Source organism: Rhinopithecus roxellana, chromosome 14 (assembly GCF_007565055.1).
Source record: "Rhinopithecus roxellana isolate Shanxi Qingling chromosome 14, ASM756505v1, whole genome shotgun sequence".
In the NCBI taxonomy this organism is placed as follows: Eukaryota; Metazoa; Chordata; class Mammalia; order Primates; family Cercopithecidae; genus Rhinopithecus; species Rhinopithecus roxellana.
This window is the reverse complement of record NC_044562.1, coordinates 61,586,956-61,596,618: the sequence shown is the minus strand read 5'-3', so window position 1 is coordinate 61,596,618 and position 9,663 is coordinate 61,586,956.

Sequence of the window (9,663 nt, the reverse complement as noted above, 5' to 3'; positions counted from 1 at the left end):
CTATTTCATCTAAGATAGTTTCTGGAAATTTCACTCTCTCGATCTTTCTGTGGACACAGTCTATTTTGTCATTGTCTCAGTATGAATCTCTTAAATAGAAATGAGCTGTATGGTGAATCTGTGTGGTGATAATTACATAATTTATTTATTTTAAATGCATTTTAGTGGCTGTTTCAGTTTTTCTTAACATATATGGGAATACTTTTTGAATTGCAATTTTATTTAACCCGGATAGGTAAGTCATATTACAATTCCTTGTTTTACGGTTGAGGAAATGGAAATTTAAGAAGTCAGAGGATCAGTAGAGTGGTCAAGAGAATGACAGTGCCAGTTTTTTTAACTTCCAGACATTAAGTACAAACTGTACTCCTGGTTATTTTTTAAAAGTAGATTAGAGTCAATCCAAATGTTCATTAATAGGCAATTGTTTGAATAAACAACAGTGTAGACTACGCAAGTGTAAAAGGAGTGAAGATCTCTCTACTAAACCGGAATGATCTTCAGAGAGAGAACATAGAAAGCACATGTAGTTTATCTGGTTATTTTGAGGGTAACAAAAGGAGAATGATTACAATTATATATATGTACATATTTCCTTATAATTCAAAATGAAGCAATTGGGGGATATATACAAAATGAATAAAATAGTTCCCTAGAGAGGAAAGAGAGGACAGTGAACTACTACGTGGAGAAAAAATAATCTCAAATAACTCAAACACAGTATTTCAATTTTACATTGTCAGTAGGATATACACTAAGGAGAAAAAAAAAATCTTAGATTAATGAATGTGGTTTTTCATGATTAGTTTCACAAAATCTTGATACCATTATTATTAAAAGTATATTATAGATTAGTAATCATGTAACCTTAGACCCCAGTCATCTTAAATTTGACATGAAAACCTCATTAAATGCTTTCTTTTTCTTTGTAAACAGTAAATATCTCCCACTCCTGTCTACATGAAAAGGTCTAGGGTAATTACAGCTCAGTGCCCATGGGCACCACTAGTATCCAGATTGAGTTCTTTCATTTTCATTTGCGATTAAAAGGAATAAGAACTGATTTGCAAGACAGCGAATAGGTCCACGGCAGTAAGTATACAGGTTCATATCTGCTACAAGACGTCCAGGATTCAAGGAAGCTCTTAAAGACTTGGGATTCTGTCAAAGGTTTATACAAGCCAGCTTGAAGGGATTTCTACAGGCCATGTAAAAATAAGACAGTTTGGCCGGGCGCGGTGGCTCAAGCCTATAATCCCAGCACTTTGGGAGGCCGAGGTGGGTGGATCACGAGGTCAGGAGATCGAGACCGTCCTGGCTAACCCTGTGAAACCCCATCTCTACTAAAAATACAAAAACTAGCCGGGCGAGGTGGCGGGCGCCTGTGGTCCCAGCTACTCGGGAGGCTGAGGCAGGAGAATGGCGTGAACCCGGGAGGCGGAGCTTGCAGTGAGCTGAGATCCGGCCACTGCACTCCAGTCCGGGCGACAGAGCGAGACTCCGCCTCAAAAAAAAATAAATAAGACAGTTTGAGCATGAAATATTTGTATATGTGTCTATTTTTAATAACTTGTTCACTGTATAAGAAAGGCAAGCTAAGTGCTTGATTTCACTTCCCTTTATTACCAGTTTTCAGGACAAATTGATATCCTACCAATCTCTAAAGCCACAAAAATTGAACCTGTAGGGTAGTCAAAAAGCTCATGCTGGAAAATTCCACCTAATAAAGATAAAAATTAGAAAACCAGTACTTGCAGCTCTGAATGAAACAAAGAAGGGATCGTGGAAATATATATCAGTGCTGTTGAGACCACAGAGTAAGAAAATGAGATTGAGCATAAAATACGTCCGGTACATCCATCAGCCTATCTTTGTGCTCGGGCTCTTTCTGAGCCAGCAATCTGCGTACAAGTATAGCCTGACAGCACCGTGCTTCGGATCCATTGAATATCTCTACAAGTTTGCTCTGGGACTTACCCTGGCACTACTAGCAGGATGCCCACACAGACCTGGGTAAGAGAGCGTTAGCCCCATGGGCAGCCCTTCAGCAGTTGTGAACATGACACGCGGAATAAACACTCTCTTCCTTGTCTCAGGGCAGACTAGTTCCGATGTGCTCTATACCTACTTCCTCAAAAAGAACCCCAAAAAGATTGAGCTGTGGTGTCCCGTGGTCATAAGCTCTCTAACGCAGCCTTCGATTGTTTTTTCCTCCTTCCTTGTTTTACTTTTCCTGATTCCCTGTCTCTTGTTCCCAGAGATAAACAGAAGTGATCTGTCTGCATACCTGTATACACCTCTGCTATTCTGCCTCGGGGCGGGGATCGAGGACCTAATCAAATCAAAGGGAAATGTATAATACATGAATCAGGTTGAAAGCACCTGCATTTAATTATATACATATATACACACACACATATATATATACATATAATTGAAGCTTTAGATCTGCTACTTTACATAAAATGTGAGAATTAATGGAACAAGTTAAACATCCCACTAAGAATCAGCCAGTTCCAGAATGTGGGAAATTTAACAGGATTAGTGAGTTTGCTTGAAAAATAAATGACAAAGTCAGGGGGTGGTAAATATGAGCATTTGTGCTCCTGGGTTGAAGGGCCTTGAGGCCAACTCGGAACTGTGTCAATAACTGTAATAGGTGGATACCCACATTTATCCCTTGAGAGGCATCAGCCCCTAAATCAATGTGGAATGCGGAGCTAAGATTTGAGAGTGCTACAATGAGGTCATCTGTGGCAGTTCTTTGCAGGTCAGTGGCGGGTGTTTGCTTATTCCACTGGGCACAGCAAGAGTCAAGCTTTGCCTGGTGAGCGGTCCGCTGCTGAATAACCACCTGTGGAATTTGGGCACTTTCAAAGGGCCGGGGTGATAACAATGGAGACTTGAGAGGGCTAAACCACACGGTTTACCCTTCAAAACATTTGGTGAATTTCTAAGCTGCCTAGGGTGGGAGTCCAAAAAGCAAGTCAAAAACCTTGAGAAACAATTCCATTTTCCTGGAGTCTTGCTGTGTCAGCGCTCCATTAAACAGGTTGGTGGATGGGGGAAGGTGTTTGCTTATAAGTATAAACCAGAAGTAGAATATTAGTAAAACTGCTCCTAGAAAACAGGTCAATATAAAATACTAAGCTGAAGTACAGAAATGAAACAGTGAAACTTAACTGGCCATTGTGTTGGAGACGTGTGGTACACAGCATAGCGATCTACCATTTATCTAATTGGAATCCAAGGAAGAGAGATAATATAGAGTGGAAAAGTAGAAGTACCAGCCCAGAATTTTCTGAAAGTGATGAGAGAAATCAAGCCACAGATTCAAAAAGCTCAGAAAACCCCCACAGAAGATCTATGCAAAGAAAACCACACCCAGACAAAAATAGTAAAACTACTGAAATCCAGAGACAATGAGAATATATTAAAAGCACAGAGTAAGGACTGGGGGGGCATTGTCTTCAAAGAAGTAGTGGTGAAGCCAGACAGTGAAATGGCATTTACAACATGTTGAAAGAAAAATAAAATCCTAACTATTGTATACAAAAGATACTCTTAATATTCCTGTGTTCTTACATTTAAAAGTTGGAAAAAGATATACCACTGCAAATACTAACCAAAAGAAAGTTGGTGCATCTTTGAAAGTAAGTCTGTGGGTTCTACATCTGTGATTCAACCAACTGTGGCTCAAAAATATTTGAAATTAAAAAAAATACAGCATAACAATTATATATTGCATTGTTTTAGGTATTAAATCTAAAGATAAAGTATACAAGAGAATGTGTATGGGTTATTTGCAAATACTGTTATATAAAGGACTCTCATCTACAGATTTTGTATACTCGGCGGTCTTGAAGCCAAGTATATCCCCTGTGAATATCCAAGGGTGATTGTATTAGACAAAGTCGACCTCAAGGCAAGAAGCATTATTAGAGATAGAAAGTGATTTTTAATGAAAAAGGTTGCATATAGTTTCCTTCTGTAACAAATTACCACAAACTTAATGGCTTAAAACAACACAGATATATTACCTTACAGTTCTGCAGTTCAGAAATCTGAAATGGGTCTCACTGGGCTTATGTCAATAGGGCTGCATATTTTTCTGGAGGCTCTAGGGGACAAGCTGTTACCTTGCCCTTTCCAGCTTCTAGAGGCCACCCACATTTCTTGGCTCACGCCGTTCTTTCTCCACCTTCAAAGCCAGCAACATTGGGTAGAATTATGTTCACACTGCTCGCTCTCTGGTTCTCTCTTCTGCCTCCTTTCTTCCACTTTGAAGGACCCCTGTGATTATATTGGCCCCACCTGGAAACTCAGGATAATCAGTCTATTTTGAGATGAGCTGATTAGCAATCTAGTTCTGTCTGCTATCTTAATTTCCTTTTCCCATGTAACCTGAGATTCTACAGATTCGAATATAGACATTTTTGTAATATTCAAATATAGACATTATTCTACAGAGATCAGTCCAAAAGGCAACAGGAATATGTAGCAATTCAGTATTCAAAATATAATCAAGTGGAAGTTGACAGAACTAAAAGGAGAAAAGTCATCTATAGTCATACTGGAAGACATACCACTCATATTAGCTGATGGCATGAACAGACAGTATCACAAAGAATATAGAAAAGGTGACAGACTTGATCTAATTGGGATACATAAAACACTAACCAACAATGACAAAATGTAATTCATTTTATGCTGTGTAAACCACTTACCAAAATTGGAGACATAAAGGCCCATAAAGCCCTAATACATTCCAAAGAGTAGACATCAAAATGAGTGCATTCTCTGAAAACAGTGGGATGAAGCTAGAAAGCAATAAAGCCATATGGATTACTAGGAAATCTCTAGCTGCTTAGAAATCATGTAGTTGTCTGGGCATGGTGGCTCACACCCATAATCCTAGCACTTTATGAGGCTGAGGCAGGACAATCTCTTGAACCCCGGAATTCAGAATTCAGGACCATCCTGGGCAACATAGACCCCTGTCTCTACAAAAATATAATTTAAAAAATACAAAAAACTAGCCGGGCGAGGTGGCAGGCGCCTGTAGTCCCAGCTACTCGGGAGGCTGAGGCAAGAGAATGGCGTGAACCCGGGAGGCGGAGCTTGCAGTGAGCTGAGATCCGGCCACTGCACTCCAGCCCGGGCCACAGAGCGAGACTCCGTCTCAAAAAAAAAAAAAAAAAAAAAATCAGCTGGGCATGGTGGTGCATGCCTGTGGTCCCAGCTACTTGAGAGGCTGAGGCAGGCGGATCACTTGAGCTTGGGAGGTCAAAGCTGCAGTGGGCCGTGATTATGCCACTGCACTCCAGCCTGGACAACAGAGTAAGACCCTGTCCCAAGGAAAGAAAGAAATTATGTAGTATACTTCTCAATTACCTATGAGACACAGAAGAAAACATAAATTAGAAATATTTAAGGAATTCATCCAAGGCTAAGATTGGAGATAACATATAGACTTAAAAGCAATTACTAGAAAAGAGGCTGAAAACCAATAATCACAAATCAAATTCAAATAAAGTTAGAGGGAAACATTAAGACCAAAAATCAATGAAATAGTAAATAAAATTTTAATAGAAATAAGTCAACAAAACCACAGATTGGGGCTTTGAAAAGAAACAAAATTGTTACGTCTCTAGCAAGAATAATAGGGAGAAAACACAAATTACACACAGCAGTAGTGAAAAAGCAAAAAGTTGGTAGTAGGGCTGGGTGTGGTGGCTCTTGCCTGTGATCCCAACACTTTGGGAGGCCAAGGTGGCTGGATCACTTGAGGCCTGGAGTTCAAGACCAGCCCGGCCAACATGGCCAAACCCCATCTCTAATAAAAGAAAAAATACAAAATTAGCCGGGCATGCTGGCGTGCACCTATCCCAAGCTAATTGTCCCAGCTAATTGGGAGGCTGAGGCACAAGAATTGCTTGAATCCAGGAGGCAGAGGTTGCAGTGAGCCAAGATCACCCCACTGCACTCCAGCCTGGGCAACAGAGCGAGACTTCATCCCCCCACCAATTAAAAAATAAAAAAAAGTTGGTAATAGGATTTTGTGAGCAATTTTATGCCAAGAAAAAAATTATGTGGACAAATGTTTTGAAAAATGCAACTTAGAGAAATAAAACCAAGAAATAAATCTGACTACACCTATCTGTCAAAGAGAATGACTTGGTTACTAAAATCCTCTCCAAAACACAACACCCATATAGGGTCACTGATAAATTTATCCATGCATTTAAGAAAGAGCAATAATTTTACACAATTTATTCCAATTAATAGAATACAGTAGAAAAATTGCCAGCTGACTTAAAGAGGCCACAATTTTAAGAGAAAAATACAGAACAATATACTCATGAAGATAGATGTAAAAATCCATATCCAAATGTTAGAAAATCAAATCCATCAATATTTCAAAAGACTATTATGACCAAGTGGAGTTTATTCCAGCATTTAAAAGGCAGTTTAATATTAGAAAGTGAGTGTAATTCACCACATTAACAGAAAAAAGGAGAAGGATCATGCAGTGATTTAAAGAGATGCAGGAAAAGCATTTAATTCAACACTTACTCATGATTTAAAGAAAAACTCTTCTTAAATAAAAATAAAACAGTGTCCTTAATCTAATAAGAGTATCCATGGAAAACCTACAGCAGATCTCACACATAGTGGTGAATTACTGAAAGTTTCCTACTTTGTACTGAGATCAAGACAGGTTTATCTGCTGTAATCACCTGTATTCAAAATTTTTTTTAAATTTTTTAAAAATTATTATTATTATACTTTTAAGTTCTAGGGTACATGTGCATAACGTGCAGGTTTGTTACATATGTATACTTGTGCCATGTTGGTGTGCTGTACCCATCAACTCGTCAGCACCCATCAACTCGTCATTTACATCAGGTATAACTCCCAATGCAATCCCTCCCCCCTCCCCGTGACAGGCCCCGGTGTGTGATGTTCCCCTTCCCGAGTACAAGTGATCTCATTGTTCAGTTCCCACCTATGAGTGAGAACATGCGGTGTTTGGTTTTCTGTTCTTGTGATAGTTTGCTAAGAATGATGGTTTCTAGCTGCATCCATGTCCCTACAAAGGACACAAACTCATCCTTTTTTATAGCTGCATAGTACTCAAAATTGTACTGAAGATCTTAGTTCATTAAGGTAAGAAAAACAAAGGCATGGGGATTAGGAAGTAAACTGGGTATTATTTATAGATGGTATTTTGTGTTTAGAAAACCTAAAGAATCTAACAAACTATTAAAAATGAAATGTATTGAGGTTACTGGATATAAGATAAACATGCAAAAGTCATTGTATTTCTATATAACAACAATGAATGAATATAAGATGAAACAAAAATAATGTTTCCAGTAGCATCAAACATATCAATACCTAAAAATAAATTAAGAAATGTACAAGATTCATACACAGGAACTACAAACATTAAGAAAATTAAAGACACCTAAGTCTTACTCAAATATTGATCTAAATATTTGATGTGTTTGTTGTTTAAATTACAAAGGGATTTTTCTCACTGGAAATTGACAAACTGAATTTAAAATTTATTAATGACTATAAGAGACCACAAATAGCCAATGCAATCTTTACAAAGGACATTAGATGACTTACATCACCAGAGATCAAGACTTTTAAAGCTACATTAGTGAAGACACCTTGGTACTGGTATAAGGATAAACAAAGCGACCAGTGGAATATAGAAAGATCCAAACAGACCCCAAATAAAGTCACACCAGAAGTGACCTTTGTTTTCAAAGGTACATTGCAATGCAGGGAGCAGGGAGGGACAGGATTATTTATTTTAATAAATTATGCTATTTAATTTGGTATCTCTTAGAAAATACAGTTTGTTTTAAACTCCAGTGCATTATAGACATAAAATTATTAACCCTTTAAGGAAAACATGGAGAATATTCTTCCAAACTTAGGATAAATGCTAAAAACATTGATCATACAAGTAAAGATTAAATTAGCCTATATTAATCATAACTACTTATTAAAAGCTACCTACCATTAATAGAATAAAAAGGCAAGTTACCAACTGGGAGAAGAAAATTTCAATAGATATAGAAGATAATACTGTGTTTATGTATAGAAAATATACATAAAGAACTCCTACAAATTAATTTTTAAGTCAGATATAAAACAACTTAAAATATGGTTAATGATGTGAATACCCTGCAAAGAGGATATCAAAAATGACCAATAAATATATAAAAATATTAATTTTCGATAGCTATCATGGAAATACTAATTAAAATCTTAATGTGATGCCACAATCTACACTATCATAGCCAAAATTTAAAAAGATATTAAATATGAATTGTTTATGAGGATATGGAGCAACTGGAACTCATGCACTGCACTCCTGGGGGCAAAGTAAGTTGATACAACTACTTTGGAAAATGTATGTTTAACATATGCATACTCGATAACCTGGAAACTCTTAGGGATATTTTCAACAGAAATATCTACATATTATCAGCAAAACACATATATTAGCATATTCAGGGATAATTATTCAAAAAAATGCCAAACTATTAACAACCCATTACACTTAGAATGGACAAATTAATTGTAGTATGGTTATAAAATAGAATAATATACCACAGCAATGATAGCTAATGGATTGCGACCAAAAATGACAACATGAATGAACATAACAAATATGATGAATAAAAGACAAAAAAGAATACTATCAGACTTCGTGTGTGTGTGTGTATGTGTGCATGTCTGTGTGTGTGTGTGTGTGTAACAGAACTAAAATACAGTATTAGAAGTCAAAATAATGTATACTGTTATGCAGGTAGTGACTGGAAGGGGCACCAACTCTTTCTAGGGTGCTGATAATCTGATGATGTTCTGCTTCTTGACCTGTTTGTTGTGTTTCTTTTTTGAAGGTTCTTTGAGCTGTAGCCTTGTGATATTTACACTCATCTGTAATATATTATTGCTATACTTTAGTAAAATGTTTATTTGAAAGAGGAGGTGCTCATACAATAAAATCAGTAAAATTTAAGATATAAATTGACGTGTAGAAATAAATAGACTTCATTTATATAAAAAATGAGTAGTGATGTGATATAAAGAAAACCTCATTTACAATAGAAACTGGTATGGTTTGGATTTGTGTCCCTACCCAAATATTATATCAAATTGGAGGAGGGACCTGGTGGGAGGTGATTGGATCGTGGGGGCAGGTTTCCCCCTTGCTGTTCTTGGGATCGTGAGTGAGTTATCACGACATCTGATGGTTTTAAAGTGTATAGCACTTTCCCCTTCGTGCTCTCTCCTCCTGCTCCACCATGGGAAGATGTGCCTTGCTTCCCCTTCACCTTCTGCCATGATTGTAAGTTTCCTGAGGTCTCCCAGTCATGCTTCCTGTTAAACCTGTGGAACTGAGTCAATTAAACCTCTTTTCTTTATAAATTACCCAGTCTCAGGTAGTTCTTTATAGCAGAGTCAGAACGGACTAATACAAAGGAGGTAAAATATCTGAGAGAATGAATTTTAAAAGAAATATGTAAAACCATATGAAAAGCTTCTAAACCCTCCTGAAAGCCACTTGATAAAATGGAAAGACATTCCTTGTTCTTGAGGAGAATAACTCAATATTATAAACATGTCAGTTGTTTC